Raw genomic sequence first — 21,686 nt, 5'->3', positions numbered from 1 at the left:
TATCTAAAATATACTGAGATATCCAATTCAAAATTTTCTCTGTAAATTCTCCATAAATTTCTCTGTGCGTTTCTCCAGAAACAAATATGGCTACTCTATTTTTTTTTTCTTTCATTATATGCAGTAATATTTAAACCTTATCTTGAAAAGAACTGAGAATCACTAGTAATAGCTTAGAAGGTACATTTTTAGCAGGATTTTTTTTTATTTCCCTCTTTCTCTTCCTGAAAATATTCAGACTATTTAACGCATCACAAATATTTTCACACTGTTGTCTTGTTTGAATGTATTCCTGTCTGCCCATTCATGATGATTCTCCATGTATTATGAATATTGCAATTTTTTTCCTTTTTTTTTCTTCTTGAATTTAACTATTACATAATGACAAAAGCTAAAAAATGTAAACAGTCTGATATCAATCTGAAAATCTCTTAGCCTCAGTTGGGTGGAACATGGTCATTCTGACTCACTGAAGAAGCAGTCATAATACACTGATGGGGTGCAAAATGCCAAAAAGAGACACTCTGACAATAATAGCAGGACACAATTTTCAAGGGAAGGGCAAGAACTGAACCAAATCTTAGCAATACGACCTAACAGAAAAGCTTCTCGATTTTCATTTCCATGTTTGATGTTTGGACTGGCTTGGAGAGACTTCCTCCTGTATTCTCATTCAATTTCATGTACCTCTACCTTGCTGCTTTCCATTGAGGACTGGACATGGGTTATTTCAGCTTGCACAGGTCTCAGGTCTCAGTGTGGCCTACAGAAATCACAGCTGCTCTTCCAGACAGACTCATTGTGTGCTCCTTATCACTCTGTTTCCCAGTGCAGCAATTTTGGTTCCCATTTACCATTCACTTGTCACGTGGAGCTGTGCAGTAAAATCCTTACAGATCACACGGAAAAAGTTTCTGTCATGGCTGAGACAGATAAATGTAAAAGCCTGAACACTGCACGGCCACTTAAACCTGAGGGAGAAATGACAGAGCATCTACCCAAGATTATGGTTGGACCATCCATATCACATCTTTTCTGATGAAGAGAGAGTGAGACAGCGCAAGGATGTTGCTTAAAATAAGTGTAGTCAGAACTCAAGGGACCTCCCAAGCAGGTTTGTGAGCATTTTGTCCCTAAAGTCTGAACCTGAGAACTGCTTCATAGTGCTCCTTCACCAGAAAAACTCTTAGTACTCAGACATCCTATCAGAAAAAATAGCTCTGACTTTGTTGCCAGGAGTTCTTGCAAAGCATTGTGGTGACATCACTTGATTCCCGAAGCAAAAATCAGATACAAATGATACATGTGAAGGTGCTGTTTAGCTAGTGTGAAAGAAATAACTTCCTGCTGAGAGCCCTGTCCTCCACTGCCAACAGGAAGCTTTTCTAAGGCTAAAACTTGCTGTAGGCTGGTGTCCATTTCTGCCTTGCAATTATAGACCTTTCTTGCTTCATTCTAGAGGAATAAAAAGGTCTTGTGTGGGCATAAATTACCTTTTCTCCCAGTATGATATTGCTCTACACCTCCAGAGTAGAATAAAAATGCCTGCAGGTTATGCATAAAATATTTTCTCCCTCTTCTGTAATTACTTCAGCTTCAGGGAGTGTGTGTGAGGTGTCTCATTTCTCTATTGGAATAGAGAAATCCTGATACCACTCAGCACATGGACAGTATTCTAGTACTTAATACTTTTCATAACAGTTTTATAACATTTTCCTTATGTCACATTTCTCCTATTCTCTCAGAAGTGCCTCGAGTCCCAGGATGACAACTACTCACTATGCAAATCTCAGACCTTGCAGACTGCTCCCACTCCCCTGGTTGTGTGCAGCCATGCCTGCTTCACATGTAGCTCATGGCTGCATCATCCTTCTATTCTGTCACATTAGGTTGTTCTATTTTGGATTGTTCTGCAGAAGAGTTTAATCAATGTGAGCACCTGAAAGATTCTTAATACTCACAGGCTTGAGAAAAATGGCATTTCAGAAAGAGATTGAGAAGCCATCCTTTTCTAAATAGCAGCATTTCTATAGATATCTCTCTGCCTCAGGTAAGAGTACAAATGTTCCAGACTCATGAGTTCAGTCTTAACAACTGCAGTATATAGTTGGCATTAGAAATTTTTTGTTGTTGCTGTTGTTATTTGCCTTCTGGATTTTGATATCTTAGGTATTATCTGTTAGAAGTTGCTGAGGCAACAAGAATATGAATTTTAATTGCTATCAAAACACAACCCTCACCCTCCTTCTTATCATGATGCTCAAGCATTTAGTTCCTTTATAAATCTAAGATGCATATATTTAGCAATAAGGCCACAAGAAATGACCATATTTCTTTGCCAGGTATACCTACATCATGGCCCACAGGTGTGAGGAGGCAATGAAAACACAGTACATCAGCCAAAGAGTCAGACTTTAAAATTAGAGACAACTTTCAAGATGGAAGAAAGGAAAAGTCATGATGATAGGTGTACAGATTGTGAGAGGAATACAATCAAGTTGTTTCCAGTGGATCAGGAGGCTAATGAATTTCTTGAGTGCCACCTCCCTCTTCTCATCTTCCTGCTCCACTAACCTAATTAACACCTACTAACTGCGTAAACAACTTTGTGCTCAGAGGTCTACTGTAATTTCTTATTGTAAACTGGAAGAAAAAAGCCATTCCAGTCTGAGCGCCTGCCATTCTGTCCTCAACTCACCCCAGACTGTTTCTCCAACCTATAGTTTAGTTGAGGTATAATGAGCTCCCATGCAGGACAAGATTAAGAATGTAAAGGTTTGCCTTGTCTGCCAAAAAGGGCTGTTTTATAAAAAAAATGAGAAATGATAGACCCAAAAGCTGAGTAAAACTTGGCCATGGTGAACATACTCTGTGGGAAAAGTACATCTTCTGTGTGTTTTCTCTCCAAGATAGGACATACACAGTAAGCTTTGTAACAGTGAAAACAAACTTGGAGATCGAAAGCCACAAAGAGGCCCCTCTCCAGTTTCCCAGATTCTTCATGTCACATATGAAATCCCTAGGGACAGCAGAATGATCTGGTGGTTATAATTTCTTCCTGGCTTCTCGTAGTGAAGTACCATTTTGGATCTAAAACCTTGAAGGGAGAGAGACAGAAAAGTTACTTAGGACTACTATCAAGTGCCATCAGAACCAAATAATTTCTTTAAATTCACAAAATGCAACAAGGAGGTGACAAATCCAGACTCTGAAAAGTATTTGTGAGTTTCTCAGTGGGTTCAGCACAAATCTCCAGGGATTTGTCATCCAGATTGCCCACCTTCATGACCTTGAAAATCAAGTATTTGATAGTTAAGTCTTGTGTCATTTAAAGCAGTTTGGTTGCTTGGGGTCTTTACTTGCCTTGTGAGCTTCGATCTGCTTTGTATCAGACAGAAATCCTCTTGCAAGTCTGGGTCATCGTGGTCTGCCCAAGCATCCAGCCACAACACTATAAAAAAATTTTAAAAGTAACATTTCTCAATGGTATTTAGATTAGAAAAGTTAGGCAGAATTCCACTGTGTCCTAAACAGAGCTGGGGTCAAGATCTTCTGGATTCAGCAACATTGAAGGAGATTCATTAAAACTATTTAAAAACATGAGGACTGGTCGTTATCACAGTACATTATTAAGGTCAAACAAGGATCTGATCTTAGCTCAGAAATCTTCATGTTTTTCTTTCGTGAAGCACACTTATCAAAATAAATATTAGAAGTTGCTCTGCTGATGAATGTCATCACCTTGTTTAAATTGTTAGTAGTATCCAAGACATTCTTACCATGTCTGCCCAATGCGTCTGATCCACTCTCTTTTGCAGCCTTGAAATGCCATTGTTGATTTCGCAGTAATTTTGTCTCAGCCTCAACATGGACAGGCAGACAAAAAACTAGACATGAGTCAAGGACAAGATAAGATTAAAAACTAATCATTTTGATCAAATAATTTTATCTTAATGAAATTTTGGACTACTGTCTGGTTCATAAATATTTGTAAGAGAAGTGATAACGCTTTGAAGACCTTGGCCATTACAGAACAGAAATGAAAGCAGCATTGTGGGTTCTTGTTCCATGATAAGGGCTTCTGACACCACACAATTAAATGAATCCCTACAAAAAGTCCCAACCTAAGTCTAAACCATACAAGTTCTATATATATAAATACATATATATATATATATATAAACCATTCAGTTCTATATGGTGTTAACAGCTGAAAGCAGAAAGAACAAAGGAAAAGAAAAGAAACTGCTGGAAACAGAAGAATTCAAGATCTGATCTGAAAGACATAGCTTATATCTTTAGTTTTCAACTGAATGTAATGCTTGTTTTTTGCAGCCAAGAAACTATCAGGTGGCAGACTCAAGAATGGTGTTAACTGCTGCACAGCAGATCCTAAATGCAGAAACAAAAATGCCTTTAGATACCCAGCTCTCTAGCCAGCATCAGTGCCTGATGGGATCTCTGGAATGAGGTGCCTACATATAACTGCTTTTGGAAAATGGTCTGAGCCACAAAGCATTTACACTCTGAGCAGACACCACAGGCTGTGGGTAGCAGTAAAAACTTTATTCTCTGTAGAGAGCTGAAGATCCAAGAAAATACATGACTTAAGGCCACACAGAAAATGCTTGGAAAAATTGAATCAAAGCCAAATCTACACCGTTCAGCCCCTGCTTTGCTATATCTGCCAGAATATCCTTTGTTCTCCCCAGCCAACCTTCACCTCAGCTGGCATCAGCAGGACCTCCCGTTGCATCCTAAGGCATTATATTAATTAGAACCCAGCACAGCAATGGTGCTGATTCCCATGCAATTCACCCCCTCCATTTTTCCTCCAATAGCCCCACTAATTATTTTTATGTTTGCACACATCCAAACACAGAGAGTCATATCTGACTTCAGCCTTGCCCTGGAGTATTTCCCATCACTTGGATTAAGGCACTACCTGTTCAAGCTGGGGTTGAGCTTTCTGTCACACACATCCTGGTTTTGCTGCATTTTTACTGGGGACGGAAAATAAATATTAGAGCAACAAAGCTAATGCAGTGCTGCTGCCCATATGTAATTCTACGTAAGCAAAAATACAGTCTGCTCTTCCCTTCCTTCCATTCTACTGAAAAATTCTTCATAGACTTTTACAATACTTGAAGAGTGCCTACAGGAAAGCTGGGAAGGAACTTTTTATAATGGCATGTAGGGACTGGATGAGGGGAAATGGTTTTAAAGACGATGGAAGAGAGTAGATTTAGACTAGATATAAGGAAGATGTTCTTTACAGTGAGGGTGGTGAGACACTGGGACAGGTTGCCCGGAGAGGTTGTGGATGCCCCCTCCCTGGAAGCATTCAAGACCAGGCTGGATGGGCTTTGAGCAACATGTTCTATTGGGAGGTGAGCCTGCCTATTGCAGGGGGCTTGGAACTAAATTAACTTAAAGGTCCCTTCCAACCCAAACCATTCTATGATTCCACAATGACTGGAAACAGTGAAAAATGTTCCTACATGCCATCGGGGAGTCTAGAGAGCTGTCAGCAGGTACCACTGGCATCAACAGCCAAGAAGAATGACAATTCTCTATGTGCTCATTTTGCCTGTGTGCCTTAAGCAGGTGATAGAAAATGACCATCAGCTTGCTTAAAAAATATAAAAGAAAAAAGACATCTGCATTACTTTGCTTCTACAGTGAGCTCTTTTCACTGCTCTGGCTAGTGGAATGTTGTGTTCTTATCCAGGAAAGGCAAAGCTGAGCTGCAAAGCAGGAAGGCCCCAGTTCATATGCTTTGGACATAGTGAGGCACCATGTCCGACCTCCAAATGGCAGCAAACAGCAGCTTGCCAGCCATATGCAGAAGCTGGGTGGAGTACCTAGATGCTGCTTTCTGAGAGAAAACATGGGTCAGAGGGGAGACAACAGGTGTGAAGGTAATTAAACAAGCCAATTCTATAAATAAAAAACAGAAGCTTAGGGACTAGAAGAAATCAGATAGGGTGATCAGTCTTGGGCACAGGGAGGCTTTGAAACCATCCAAAAAACTTATTTTATTTTAAAAGAGGAAACAGTATGGGAAGTAAGAGCTTCCTTTACCAGCCATTCATTAAGGACAGAGGGCAAAGAGGCAGCAGTAATCAGTATTGGCACAATTTGTCCTGCCAGTCCTCTTTTGAAAAGCTTAGCTGGGATTTGTAGTTGTTTGGTTTTTTGGTGGGCAAGAAAGAGAGTCAGGAAAGGCCAACCTTTGCAGATATTTCCTACTCCTTTTTCCTTTCACCACTAAGTCTTCCTTAACTGAAATTAATTCAGCTGCTTTGGCATCCTGGTCAAAACCACTTTATTCCAGGCAAATTCACATCAAACTTATGCCAGCATTATATGTTTCAGTGTTTTTGGTACAAATTGGACCAGAATGAGTTGGCCCAGCAGATTAACCAATAAAAATAAACTTTAAACACGAATTTGTGGTCCAGAAGGAATTAAAAGCAGATGATTCTTACATGTGTTTTATGAGTATTTTTTCAGAAGGAATTATTTAAGGCAAAGTTAATTTACCCTACGAATTAAAAGCACAACTTCAAATATAAACTAATGTGTCAGTATAAAGAAATTCTTTGAATTCGAAGTTCCTTTGTCAGGTTCTTTAGGAGTTGCTCCTAAACAAAACCACTCTTCTGACACGATTGCTTTCTTAATACATAATTAATTAATACATAAAGTTAAGCAGTACCTCCTATTTATTCCTCATTGTCCATACAGTTTATCATATATTTCTACTGTGAAATTGCTCACTTGTGTCCATAGCATATTCCCCCTCACAGTTAAAAATGCAGCCCTTCCTTGATTCTTATTGCATTCATCTCTACATTATATATGTGACTCAGCAGTTCCCATATACTGTTAATTTCTTTATTCCTCTTGATTTTGTTTGTCTACAAGCTGTCTTGCTCTACAGCCACAAAATGTTTTTGTGCAGAATCAGAGCAATACCACAGAGCTAGTCCATACTTTCAGCAGTCTTTCTACAACTCTTACTTTGACTTCTCTTTGTCATACAAAGAATGCATCAAAGCTGTTACAGGCATACAATGAAGAAATCATCTGCTAGGTAGGGATTATGCATCTTCCAAAGTCACAAGCTGGATCCTTTGCTACACCAAAGGAAAAAGTAGCTATGGCTATTTTAGACATTACTTCACTTACATCCATCTGTTTCCACATCAAGAGTTGCACCTGGTTGCAAAGATGAAGCAATGTGTGACTCTCCCTGTCATCCTTTCAAGACAACTTTCAAGTGTTGATCCCATAGCCAGTTTTACTACGTCTGCCCATCATGGTTTCACCTAGCAGCAGCAACAAAAGTACCACATTTTGTATGGACAGCATCATAGATAAGATAAAGGTCAAGCATGGAAAAGAGTGATTGAGCATAAAACTTGAAGATGAGACCTGGTCAGACCTAAAGTTTGTGGGCACAAAATCAGCCTGTCAAAACCAATTGTTTTAGCACAATCCGGAAGAACAAGCTTATGTAGAAGAACAAGTGACTGTATCTGAGGATCACCATATAACTAACAACATTCTTGGAGCCCTGAAGCTGAGTTTATGATGCAGCTACACCATAGCCTTACTGCAAACAAAACTTTCTCGTACAGGGGTTCACCCAGAGATTTAGTTTATGACTTCAACCATCAAATATGTGATATGTGTTGCATTTGTTAACACAAGATCCCCAGGAGCAGCCATCCAGCGTTGTGGCCATGTGGACATTTGCAAATATCATCAGCCATTTCCCAGGCATAGGCAAAGCTGTGAAGCTCTTGGTATAAATGATATCAGAAACACAAACACACACAAACAGAAGAATGTAGAATGGGGTATTATGGTTGGGAAAGTCATTCTCAGCCTGGAATCTGCCATTGCAAATAATTCTCCAGCCACTGAAGTTTTCAAATCAGAATGGGCTGTCTGTCAAAATACAAGACCATTTCCATTCACTCAGCTTTGTTCAATTACAAATTATGAAGTTGAACTAGAGGAATTTTTACAGTCCGTTGGTCTGCATTTACAAAGGCCCCTACTGGTCTTAAAACTGTGAATGTTTGAAATGTTCAGGAAGGTAATGAAATCAAATAAGGATTCTGCTTGCCCATGTGCTGAAGGAAAACTAAATCATTACAAATGTACAAGTGCACTGGGAGATTCCCTGTTTTAAAGAATTCAGGCTCACTAGCAAGTCAGAGAGAAGTAAAAGAAATTGAGCTTGTAAAGAAAATGGGATGTAAAAGAAATTGTTTAATTGCTGAAAATACGTATTTGGACTAGTCTGTTGTACACACATAAAACATGTTTCTCTTGGTAACAGGAAAGCAAACATGCTCTGAAGACCACAAATGCAAATTGGGTGGGATTTTTAAAAGCACTTCAGGGATTGTGAAACCTGATTTCCACCGAATTTCAGGTGTGTTTGAAAATCTCCACATGTGTGTCCCACCCTTCTTCCTTTCCAGACTATTTGCCATCCCAGAACAGAGCTCTGAGTACAACACTTCTATGCATTTTCAAGGAGGATTTCAATAAAAGACAGTTCAGGCAAATGGCAGTAAAACCACCTTCAGCTAAATAATTCGAGCACAATCATCACCACTAGTAAAATGACAGATTAATATCTGAGTGACTGTAGCAGCTCAGATACTGAGAAAGTATCAGATGGAAAGCTAAATCAATGGTAATGTTTCCCACTTATCTAGAAGCCAGTCACTGCCAGGCTATCACTAAGGTGTAAAATTTCAGTTCATGATAACCACTAGGAATTTCACATATCAAATAATGAGACAAAATTGTACTCAGTTAAGTTTTTTTTTTTTGCATAGATTGCACAAATGCATTTAAGCAATGCTTACACAACCAGATTTCTGGAAATTTATGTCACATGTATTATATATTCTATATACGTGCAGAAAATTCACTTAACAAAAAATTTTCACAGCAAATATGAATGGAGAAATAAATACATGAAGGAAATTGGGGAGATAAATTTGCACTGAAAAGCTTCTCCATGTAAACATCAACATCATGAAGCCACAGGAGAAGATAAGCAAAGATTTGCAATTTGGAAAGTACAGCAACATCTGACATGGATGCTGTGGACAATACAATGCTTTTTAAATTGAGCATAAATGTGTCCATCTTATTTCCTTGCCTCACGTAGGAAAAAGCCCCAGAATCACAAAGCATAATCAGGTGTGCAGCCAATTAGTTGCATTAAGGAGCTCAGCGATTTTAGCATAAGCAGGATTTTTCCTACTGATTTTTCAAGTTTGAAGTAAAAATCAATGAACAGAAAAACTGAATTTTATGGTGTTAGAGACTGAAGTCATTTTGTAACTTAAAAGATGTTGTGCATTCAAAATATCTTTAACAACTTCTTTTCAACTAGCAGATATTTATTTTCTAATTAAAAGTGATCTCATGCAATCTTGGAGAAAAATCTTCTTTCTGTATTCAGAATATTAATTCAGTACTCCATACTTTAGCTTGTATGCCAGAAGGCCAGCTTCCTTCATCTCCCTCTCAGTTAGATCAGCCAGGAGAGGCTCAGTCTCCAAACATCAGAACGACCAGTTTTGGTCAGGATGAACATTTCAGTATTGGTTTCAGCCACCAGGATCTGATGGGAATTGTAGCTGCAGAAAATTAAATTTCTAGTCCTAGCTGCATGCCAGTATCTGACAGGCCTTATCATCCTTTGGGATTTCATGGTGTCCTGGGCAGCTGAGAGGAGCAGGGGCGGCTGCACTGGAGACATAGTCAGTGGGAATGGGGAGAACTCAAAGCAACAAAGTTCTCTGATGCACAACCAGAGCTTCAGTGGTGACACACCAAACCATCCCCATGGGAAACGTTTGGATTTCAGTTGCCTGGTTAAGGATGAAGCAGGGGAAACACCACAATTTTATTATCGTAAAGTAAGATTACTTTGGAAAAAGTCACTGTGGCAAGCACCCAGCAAGAATGATATAAACAAATTTCAAACAATTTCACCTGCTACCAGCATAGATCTTATGAGGAGCGATTGAGGGAGTTGGGTTTGTTTAGTCTGGAGAAGAGGATGCTCGGGGGAGACCTCATTGTAATCTATAATTTCCTGAAGGGAGGTTGTGGTGAAGAGGGGTTTTACCCAGGCGATGAACAGGACCCGGGGAAATGGCCACAAGTTGTATCAGAGGAGGTTTAGGTTGGACATGAGGAAAAACTTTTTCTCTCAGAGAGTGGTCATGGCTGCCCAGGGAGGTGGTGGAGTCGCCGTCCCTGGCAGTGTTCAAGAGGCACCTGGATGAGGAGCTGCAAGATATGGTCTAGTAGCTTGTGGCAGCAGTGATTATGTGAAGACGGTTGGACTAGATGATCTTACAGGTCGTTTCCAACCTTGTGATTCTATGATTCTATTATTCTATGATTTTCTTCCTTTAAGAGAAGTACATATTAAATCAACAACAGTCACCACAAGGCTTCTTGGACACGTTGAACTGATAAAGTTAATATTCCTTAGCTTTGAGACTACACATTTTGTATTTTATAGCACAATTTATTTATAGAATCATAGAATCATAGAGTGGCTCAGGTTGGGAGGGACCTCAAGAATTATCAAGTTCCAACCCCCCTGCTGCAGGCAAGGCCACCAATCTCCCCATTTAACACTAGACCACGCTGCCCAGGGCCCCATCCAATCTGTCCTTGAACACTTCCATGGACGGGGCATCCCCAACCTCTCTGGGCAGCCTGTTCCAGCACCTCACCACTCTTTCTGTAAAGAACTTTTCCCTGATATCCAATTTACTTTTTCCATTCACTGTTTTTTGACTGTTGTAAAATATTTGAAATTTTCATGGTTCTACTGTGGAAAGACAGAAAGGAAAGGGGACGACTGAGAAAAGCAGAAGTTCCCCTCTTCTGTTTTGCTACCTTCTTTTTAAGTAAGAATGAAAAACATTCTCATTCCAAGTGCTGAGTGGAAACTGAGACTTTCTGTCAACTTATTCAATTCCTCAGTCTGAATAATGTATTTCATTCAAACACTGCAGCTACCAAAAACTCATTTAAGTGATTTTCTAATAAAAATCTCCTCATATATCACTTAAAAAAAAAAAAAAAGTACTTGTTTTCTAAAACTCCTGTTTTTATCTTCTTCCTCCCTATCATTTCAATAATGCAAAATTCTTGCTTCCTCCTCTCTATAAATTACTGTTAAATGCCATAAGAATGTTGGATGGAGATAAAACAGTATCACTGGTAAGGTCTGGTGCAAGCAAATGTAAGGATGGTAGTAGAGCACGATCCCAAAGACTTGCTCTGCTTAGACTTACTAAGGATTTCAGATAGCAAAATAACAACAATATTTTTATGTATTAGCTATTGTCTCTCATCATTTCTTGTTTCTCTTAAAATAACAAGATAAACATGTTCTCTTTGGTTGCATCAGTTTGGTAGCCTGCTGACAGCTGCCCAAGAGCATCATTATTCTCTGAGCAAGAATGCTTTTCTTCAGGAGTTCATGGCACTTTGCAAATTTGCTCCTTATAGCTTCCTTGAAAAACAGTTTTTGCTATATTTACAGGCGAGTAAACAGAAAAACATGAAGTAAAAGATTTGCATTCTTTTCCAAAGCTAAGTACCAAGTGCTAGCGAAAAAAGGCAGGGTGAGAAGAAGTTTGTGCTGTGGTTTGTCCAATGGACTGAGTCAAATACAGCCTGGATGATTAGCTACAAAACAGGAGAGGCAGAATTAAGTGGCTCCCACTAGACGCTGCTGTGAAACTTTTGCAGTTCCAAGTTGCTGTTTTAGCAAGCAAAAGCATCATGTCCCAGTAATAAAGAAAATGAGTATGCTTTCTCTAGACATTTTTGCTAGTCTTGAATCACAACAATTTCCTAGCTTTATTAAGATAAAGGAAATGAATAACATAAAAAATGCCAGCTCTGAAGGGGTACCTGAATCTCTGTTCCTGCTTTACAGATGCTGGCACTTCATTCTTCATGAACTGCCCTGAGAGAACAGATAATACCCCCTACTGATTGTAGACTTATTTTAAAAATAAAAAGTGACTTTTAGATAACAGACAGAAGAAAATCTGCACTAAGAGACCAAATACATCGTCCCTTCTCAAACTCTCCTCCCCAGGGGGAAATGTGAACACTTTAAGACATGGGATGAACTCCCATAGGTGAAACTACATATGTGCCTCTGAAACAATTTTGTGTCTCTGATTACAGACCAGGACTTAGATCTTGCTCTATTTCATTTCTACACCTTGTTCTGCACATCTATGTAGATTATGTAGATACAGGTAACGCCATCAGTGAGAAAACTGAGTCCAATGGACAGACCACTGAAATGCAGGGTAGGAGATCAAGCAATTATGCATCCCCAGGAAAGTACTGTACCCCTAGATCCCAAGTTATCTATGTAGGACAGGAGAACATAACAGAACTGGAGAAGAATTATAAGAGTTTTGGGTCACCAGTACAGGAATAATTGCAGTTATAAATATTCGTCTTGCTAAAATAATAAATATAATAAATATAAATAATAAATAAATAATAAATGATATAAATATCATTCTTGCTAAAGTATTTAAGAAACATCATCTTTTTCATCCACGTTAAGACTGAAACTCAAAGAGGAATCAGATTATTTATCTGATTATCATACTTCAGGTTCTTAGCTGAACAAATATGATCATACTGCATATGGAACTAGGAAATATTGTAAGTAAATCATGTGTGTAAAAGAAACTTGATCACATATAATCCATCTATATTATTTATCCCTTCCCAAAGTATTTTATAAGCTCTCCCCTACTGCCCTCATCTAATACATCCACTAGTGGAAAAATCTGAAGAGAGCTGTTTGGAATCTGACCTTCAAATTCCCTGTAAATTAGTACTTTCAAAAGCTGTCCTTGTAGAGCTATGGAACACTGAATAATAAGCACTGCAGTTTCTTTAGCATTAGGTAGGAAAAAGTCATTTTGAAAATACTGATTTATTGGAAAAACATATTGTGAAACTAATTTGCTCTTAAAATCAAAATGAGCTGTGAATGAGACCTTCTTGTTCCAAAATTGTACAACATTTTAAAAGAAACACAGCACATTTAACAGTTCTTTGCCTCTCTTTTATCTTGGTTGACATTGTGAAAGAGACTTATTAAAAAATTTCTTTCTCCCCATTTGAGTATGAATTGATACCCTGAGATAAAATAAACTATGAGATTTCAAGCTCGACAGAGAATCGGGAAACGCACATGGCCAAACAGTGAACTCCCACTGATTTCTATGGAAGTGTTACTTTTCTCTGAGTTTGTAGCTTAGGCAGTGGGTACAGAGATCACCTCAAGCAGGTCACTCCATGTGTTAAGCCCCCGTTTACACAACATTTATTGCTAGTTCAGACTTCATTCTCACAGCTGGGAGGCTGCTTTCTGTTCTGGCACCATGGGAGTGTGGAATTCGCCACAACGTGAGGAATGCATGGTCACCCAAAAGAAACTACTTGATAATTTTATATGTCAACTATTGTAATACATATTCATAGCGTTCTCCTCTAGTACTGCTAAACTGCTGTATTTATGGAATGTGTTAAGGTATATAAAAAGATATTTAAAGACAGTATTACCTATTAGTGTGTAAAAATAGTTATAAGTAACCCTCTGACATAGCTTTCAAATATGCTAAGGTTCATAGGAAAAACACAGGAAAAGGATGTCAGTTTCCTGTAATTTGTCATCATACAGTGCTCAAAAAATGAGGCTTCAAGACAATATTTGTTCACAGCATGAGAGGCTGAGACCCAGAAGTGATGAGAGATTTGGAGAAAGGGAGATTGAAATTGTTTCCATCTCAGAGCACAAGGGAACGAGGCTGTGTGATTTATGACTGTATTATAAAAAAGGGTGCCCCTTCCATTGCAGAGCCCAGTCTTTTCTTGATGGTGGAAACCTCCTTTAACATCCACAGCCCAAGTATGAGAATTTAAGGAAAGTCACACTTTACCCTGGAAAAAAAAAAAAAAGAAAAGTATGTTACAACCACAGTAACTTCCTGGCTCACTAAGCTTTAACATCCTCAAGGCAAAGGGTCTATAAGCTACTGGGAAATGGGAAAACCAAGAAGTCTTTGCCTTTGTTCTCTGAACACTGCCATCCTTCATGAATATTAGATCTGTCCCAAGCAAATACAGAACAGTAAAACTGGAGAAAACTTAGTATCATAGCCTTCATAGATGTTTTTAAATGTTCCACTCTCAATCTAAGTTGTACCAGCAGCAAGTAGGAGTGTTATCAGCCCAAGCTGTACTGTTCTCAACCTACTCAGCCATGAATGTCTGACTGTTTGTTCCTTACTGATATTCTATTATATTAGTATAATAAAGGTCAAGTTTTCTAATATTTATTTTGTTATCACTTATGTACATCTTTTGACTTCTTTGTTTGTCTTCCTTATGGTAAATTTGTATAGCATTCCCGTGGCACATAGCCCTTCCCTTGTGAAAGCACACTTTGCTCCCAAAGCAGACATGAAGAATGAGCCAGGACCTCAACCTGTCCCAGAGGAGCTCAAACCATTCCACCACACTCCCCTAAGCCTCACTTTGCAGCTGTAAGATAATACATTCCTTGTGATTTTTATGCCAAACACGTATAACCATGCAGTTTCTCTCTGCTACAGTATTCCTCATAACATACCATGGCTATATATTTTTTGATAGCACAGAGCCTTCTGGGCTAACAGTGAAGGGCCATGGGGAATGGAAAGAGATAAACCCAGTATGTCTCAGCTATACTATCTACAAGGAATGCTCCATATCATGTACTATTCCACACCCAGCTTTCTTCTCAAAAGGAACTAGTTGGTTTGCTAAAAAAAAAAAAAAAAAAAAAAAAAAAAACCTCAAGAGTATGTTTACCTTTATATTCATAACCAGGAGATTGGGACCCATTACTGCAATGGATAACAAGTCTATCTGATGGTAAGTTATTAAGCAAAATGTATGCCTGTAAGGAGGACATAACTGGTTCACATTTCTTCATGACAATTTTTTTTTTCAAGTTTTGAGGGATTCTGGTCTTAAACTCTGACGGCAAAACATTTCCCCACTATCTTAATCAGTTCAACACTTTGATTCCAACATATTTTGTGGTAAGCTGCAAAACTGTATGTGATGGAGATGAAGAGTGAGAAGAAGTATGGAGTTAAGACTACAGACCAAAACTAAAGTAAATAATTCTCAGCTACACCACATATAACACTGTGTAAAATTTAAGAATGTAAATCACTGCTAGTTCCACACATTCATATGATGAAATGTGGCTGGATTAGCTACACTCATTCAAAATACTGAATCAGCTAATCACAGTTGGGAGTGGAAGTATTTTTAAAAGTCCTAAATTCAGATGGTACTTGAGATCACTAGAATACAAATTAGAAATGGATGATCCAATTCCAGAAAACTGTAAGGAAGTCCTTTCAGTTTGAAGATTAGTTGATGACCTGAAAAACTTTATTAAGACTCTAAAACTTACTGCAAAGTAGCATTTAATTTCAAGTGAGAGCTGTATATTGCTGGGATGTGGCCATTTACTGGCACAGGCATGGGCCAAATGAAAACTAACTCTTGTGAAACACAATTTTGTTGTGTCAGGAAAACCAGCTAACAGAACCGAGTACGTGAATTTTACTGCCAGTTAGAACCAATTTATCGTATATTTGGTGTTCATCAATTGGTAATAGAGCTCTGGATATTTGCTTTCTATACAGTGGAATAACTGTTTATGTTGAGCATTTTTTTTATTCTTCAGTGGTCTGATTCAACATGCCCATTGAAGGAACAGCTTATTTTGCTATGTCATTAATTCTGGGCCAGTCCCCACAAAGTATGGATCAGAAAAGCTCATAAATGTTACCTTAGCACTCCTCTTAAAGAAGAATGTCTTTCTAAATCAGTCTTCAAGAAGAGAACAGGGAGGTGCTGAGTGCTTCTGCTAATCCAGCTGGCTCTGCCTGGGCTCAGCAAGGTCCCAGAGCCTCCCAAACCTGCTAAGCAGTCAGATCCTATCCACTTAAAGACTTAAACTGGTAGAAAAATGGTAGACTTTATTATATGTGAATTGTCAGGAATATAATTAAGTAGCTCGCTGAATTAAAGCCTTAATAAGGTGTCTAATTAGTCTTTGGTCAATCCTGGAGCAAAAAAAAGCGCTACTAGCATGTTTTCTTGCCCATTTTCACGTCGTCCAGAAGCACCACAAGAAAATTTGCAGTAGCATCACTCAGAGTTATTTCAACAAAGTATATTGACTGCAGATTAAAACTCATCCTCACACTTAAGGGGTCATTTCTGCAGGAGACTTGGCACTGTCCTATGCACTGTCCTGTGGGAAACACACACAGCTCCCCCTATTCCATCCCTCCAGAACAATTTTAACCATCCCTTTTCACATTCAGTGCTGCTACACAGCCACAGCACAGGTCAGGTCTCTTTCCACCAAGACAAAGACACCTCTTGATGAAACATGGCTGGTGGGCAGAGCAGGTATATTGTTTCAAATGATTTAAAAAATCTGGTTCTATCTTTCTTTCTCATTTCAATGGGAGTGGCACCTCACTTTGAGAAGGAATAAACAGCAATCTACCATTAAAAAAAAAAAAAAGAAAAGAATCCGAGTTCCAGTTAACCTTCTTGTAAGACAACTGTTTAGACATGCAGGTAGCTGAAAATTTGCAAATGCTCTCCATATGTATTGGTACATATGGAGATAGCCACTGATTATGGATTCTTAAAGCTTTATTCTTTATGTTTTATTAAAGCTATTCTATTTCCCTTCATGTCTGCTAGAAACTGTCAGATTTGTTGTTGCTCTGATCTTCTGTCAAATTTCCATGCAAATAAATCTCATTTTGATTATGTCTGTAAGGTTATGCTTTAGACCACAGATCTCTTAGAGCTCTGTCTTCAATAAAAAGGGGTAGAAGTGGAACTACTAATTTAGTTTCTTTAAAAGGCATGTATTTTCATGCACATTAAATCCATCTGTTTCTGAAATGTATGCCTCACTTCAATGTGTAATTTGATAAAACCCGAAAGAAAGACTTGCAGCTTCAAACTTGAACCAGAGCTGGGGAGAGAGAGTGAACAAAACCAAGAGCATAACATGATTTGGAACTTTACAAAAGAAAAAAAGAGCGACTATGTTTTTAGAATGCAAAAACATTAGTAAACCATTCAGAGGATCTTGATATAAGCTCTCCATGCATTTTTAAACTTCTAGGAAAACAGAAATGAATCCCATAGGCCTATACTCCAAATACTATTCCTGCAAACAGAAGAAGGCATGGATCTGTATTTACCATACAGGATGTTCACCTCTTCGCTGAGACTTGAGCCCTCTGCTTTAGGTATGAAGTGATCATTCTTATGCTTATGGCTGTCATTTTTAAATTCATTTTTACCTCGGGGAACATTTATTTCAGTGCGCTTCAGAAACACAACATAGATTTCACGAAATGACTGGAACTTTCAGATCTCTGTAGCGACTTCACACACTCAGGAGTGTCAGCAGATATGACTACATGTACAGTTCCAAGCTGAATGTTAGGAACCCACATCACTTGGGCAGGTTTTTGTGAAAGCTTCAAACACTCCCACCCTGAAAGCTTTTCCACAAAGCACTGCAATCATTAACCACGACCACAATGGGAGTAGGCAGGATTGTGTTTTAGCTCTTGCTGTAAGTTATTCCACAGATGCTACTGGAGCCCAAAGTGGTTCCAGTAAATACAGAAGCCGAAGCTTTAAGAATTGACTTGACTTCTCAGACATTTCTTTGGGTTTCTTCAGCACAAAGTAAAAGCTTTGTACACAAAATAACAAATCTTCAAAGTACACCAAACAGGACCCTGTAATTCACAATTTGTATTACTTGAAAGTTATACTGTGGTTTCTTAACTATTCTATACATGAGGCCACAATTAGAGCTAAAAATAAAGGCTACAACATAATTTTTGCACCACACTTTCTTTGCAGTTAAGAAAAAAAAAAGAAAAAAACTCTCTTATACTTGTTTCACATGCATAGGAAAATGATTCCAAGGATACCCTTACGTTCTGTATCGTGTTTGTTCACCCTTGTGCAAAAATGTGCTGGGAACCAAGATGAATCTAAGCATCTGGGCACTGGGTGTGTGGTAGGACCTGAGAGTGTAAGCCCTTGGCATTCTTCGCTCTGCAACTACTGTTTGTTTTGTTCTCTTGTGCAGCTTTATTTTTCCTGCTTGCCCTTTCCACGAGGAACACACTTCTTGCTCCGGAGTTCCTTCCAAAGCACCTGCATTCCACTCAGCGCTGTCCTCCAGAAGGGATTCTCCTACTGGCACCATGACACCTGGGCTCTTGAGATTGTTTTGGCTGGCATGTGTCTGTAGGCACATACATGAGAAAAATTTCCTGCTGGTAAACAAACTGGGAGATGAACTAATGCAACCAGACCTTGAAAAGATTGGCAATGATTTACTTTGACAGAAAACTCTCCTAACACCACTCTGAACACAGAGGAAACTTTAAAAGGCAGTTGTCACATATGGCCCACAGGGAGGATCTAGATTTAAAATTGCACCACCATAGTCTCATCAGTGGTACTAAGAAAATAAGCAGACATGTTAGAAAAAATACTTTGATAAATGCCAATAAAAGTGTGCCCTTCACAGATGACAAGGTATTCTGTCTCCTGAATCAGGTTAATCATAGTGTCCAGTGTTCCTTTGTCCTGGCATTGTTTCATCACACACAGCATGGATGAATCCTCATGAATCCTCACTGCAATCCATAGTTAGGGTCGTTGGGGTTATGTTACGTACAGATATTGCCTCCAGGGAAAGCAGAGGTTTATAGCTCAGTGACAAGTAACTCTCTGTAGGTTCTTTAGAAGCTGAAATTTTTATCTGGCCTTAAATATAAAGGGTAGCAGTCCTGTGGGTGTTCTCTATTAGACACTTTAACACATTTCCCACACATTCTGCAATGCAATTGGATTCTTGTTCCAGCCTGGCAATGGATGAAATAAGGAATCACCAGGATACCATCATTTCCACAACAACAGACTGTGGTACCAGAAACAGAAAGATCTGCAAAGTTACAAGCTTTGGAGATCCCAGAAAAGACTTACAAATGCAGCAAAACAGCTCCCACCTCTCCCTAGCAAAGGCAGACGGAGAGAGAATTTATGTCGCCTATAATTCTTCCAATACATACTTGGTAGCTGTACAACATAAAGTACCCATTTTATGCCATTTCCGTTGCAACTGGTATGTACCTGATGCTTCCTAAATACCACTGCTCAACTCTGGAGAATGTGTGGAAGAAATTATTTAATACCGTTTTTCCCATGAAAATGTTTTATTTCTGGTCCTCCATTCACATCCATCCTCAGAAGAAAGTGCACCTGACAGATTTCCTATCCAATGCTAAGCATTAATGACAGAAGCAAAAAAAGAAAGGATTTTTCATACTGAAAAAATATATCTGTCTAAATGGAAACAAATGCAGTTAAAGCAGTGGAGAGGTAAAAAATAAATCACGCATTACACCACCCAGCAACAAACTAATTTCCCCATACTTCTCCCCCTTCTAAACATTTATACCTATACAGAAACACACACCACATAAAACATTCTTGCTAATGTTAAAATTCCACCACTTCCTCTGGTCAATTCATTTGGAAGATATAATTTTAACTGATAGTCACATTGCAATGTCATTGGCATAAAATGATGGGAGAACATCACTGGGTTTCATTGAGTCCAAGCAAAATTTTTAGTATTATCACAGCTCAGAGCACATGGAGGCAAGTCATTTTGCAAGAGCTTAGCAGCTGATACTTTACAGTGTTTTTATCCCAAAGAAAAAGATAACTGAAGTCTTTTCCTCTGGAAGCAAGAACTGGACCTGAAATGTCCAAGCCAGACATGTGATTAAAAGAGTGTACAGACTAATGTACCCTTGGAAATCCTGTTTATAGATAGTGAAATTTTAGTTGTTTAAAATTAGTGTTTACTATACTTGTGTTGTAAAATATATGTACTACCTTCCAGAAGTGTGGAAGATTCTTTTAAAATGATAACAGATCTGTTGCTTGTAGCATAGAATAATAGAATGTTTTTGCTTGGAAGGGATCTTTAAAGATCATCTGTTTGATGAACATTTATTATATAGGCATTTCCAGCTTGCCTATAAAAAAAGTTAATAGCTTAACCCATGCAGAGAGGAGAACATTTCAGAGAATGGTATTGTAAAATCTGCTGTTAATGAAAATATTTGAAGGGAAAAGTAATCCTATATCAACAGCTGATTCTGGCCCACGTTCATTTCCTATTAAATATCTGCAACCGCTGAATTGGTAAAGCAATTCTGTACTCAGCTTCATTATTTGGAAACTGAATGAAAGTGGAGTTGTTCATTTAAAAAGAATATTAATCAGCTGGTTAATCAGAGAAAAATCTACTGGAGGATGTCTTTTTGGGGCTGGCAATCAACAGAGAGGAGAGGCAAGTTATCTTCTGGTGATAGTTTCCTCAAAAACGAAAAGGATCAGGCCAACTATATGGGCATAACAGGCACAAGAGCTCCTGTCCATGGAAACATGGACTGCTGAACTTCTTAAAGGAGTCATCGTAAAACATTATTTTTCATGAGAAAGTAAAGGACAGCAAACTCCTCTCACTACATTAGAGCTAATAGTCTCAAAAACAACCTGTGTGTGGGTAATATATTTTGCACTTATTTCTACTAATGCAAAACAAATTTGTCAGCTCTGTTCTTCATATTGACAGAGTACATACTGACAACAAAGCACTGATGTTTTTCTCAGCCTTTGTAGCACTGTCTGAAAATGTCGCCATCCAGAAGTTTATCATAAATCACAGTGAATGGACAAGGAAGGGGAAGGGGAAGGGGAAGGGGAAGGGGAAGGGGAAGGGGAAGGGGAAGGGGAAGGGGAAGGGGAAGGGGAGGAAGGGGAGGTGAGGAAGTGGGAGGGGGAGGGGGAGGGGGAGAGGATGGGAGGAGATGGGAGGGGAGGGGGATGGGAGGGGATGGAAAAGAGGAGAGGAGAGGAGAGGAGAGGAGAGGAGAGGAGAGGAGAGGAGAGGAGAGGAGAGGAGAGGAGAGGAGAGGAGAGGAGAGGAGAGGAGAGGAGAGGAGAGGAGAGGAGAGGAGAGGAGAGGAGAGGAGAGGAGAGGAGAGGAGAGGAGAGGAGAGGAGAGGAGAGGAGAGGAGAGGAGAGGAGAGGAGAGGAGAGGAGAGGAGAGGAGAGGAGAGAAGAGAAGAGAAGAGAAGAGAAGAGAAGAGAAGAGAAGAGAAGAGAAGAGAAGAGAAGAGAAGAGAAGAGAAGAGAAGAGAAGAGAAGAGAAGAGAAGAGAAGAGAAAGAAGAGAAGAGAAGAGAAGAGAAGAGAAGAGAAGAAGGCCTGACAAATATTCTCTTTCATTCAGCCTCTAATTCAACTTGGCTATGCATTTCAAAATATGCAAATATAGGCAGATATTTGCTTGCCTTCATATCTTTTCAAAGTCTGAAAGAATAAACTTTTTCCAAGTACACAAAATAATTCAAACCATATGATCGCTTTTTTCTCTTTGCCAAA

Source organism: Phasianus colchicus, chromosome Z, assembly GCF_987193195.1.
Source record: "Phasianus colchicus chromosome Z, bPhaCol1.hap1.1, whole genome shotgun sequence".
Lineage (NCBI taxonomy): Eukaryota > Metazoa > Chordata > Aves > Galliformes > Phasianidae > Phasianus > Phasianus colchicus.
This window is presented reverse-complemented; position numbering follows the sequence as displayed.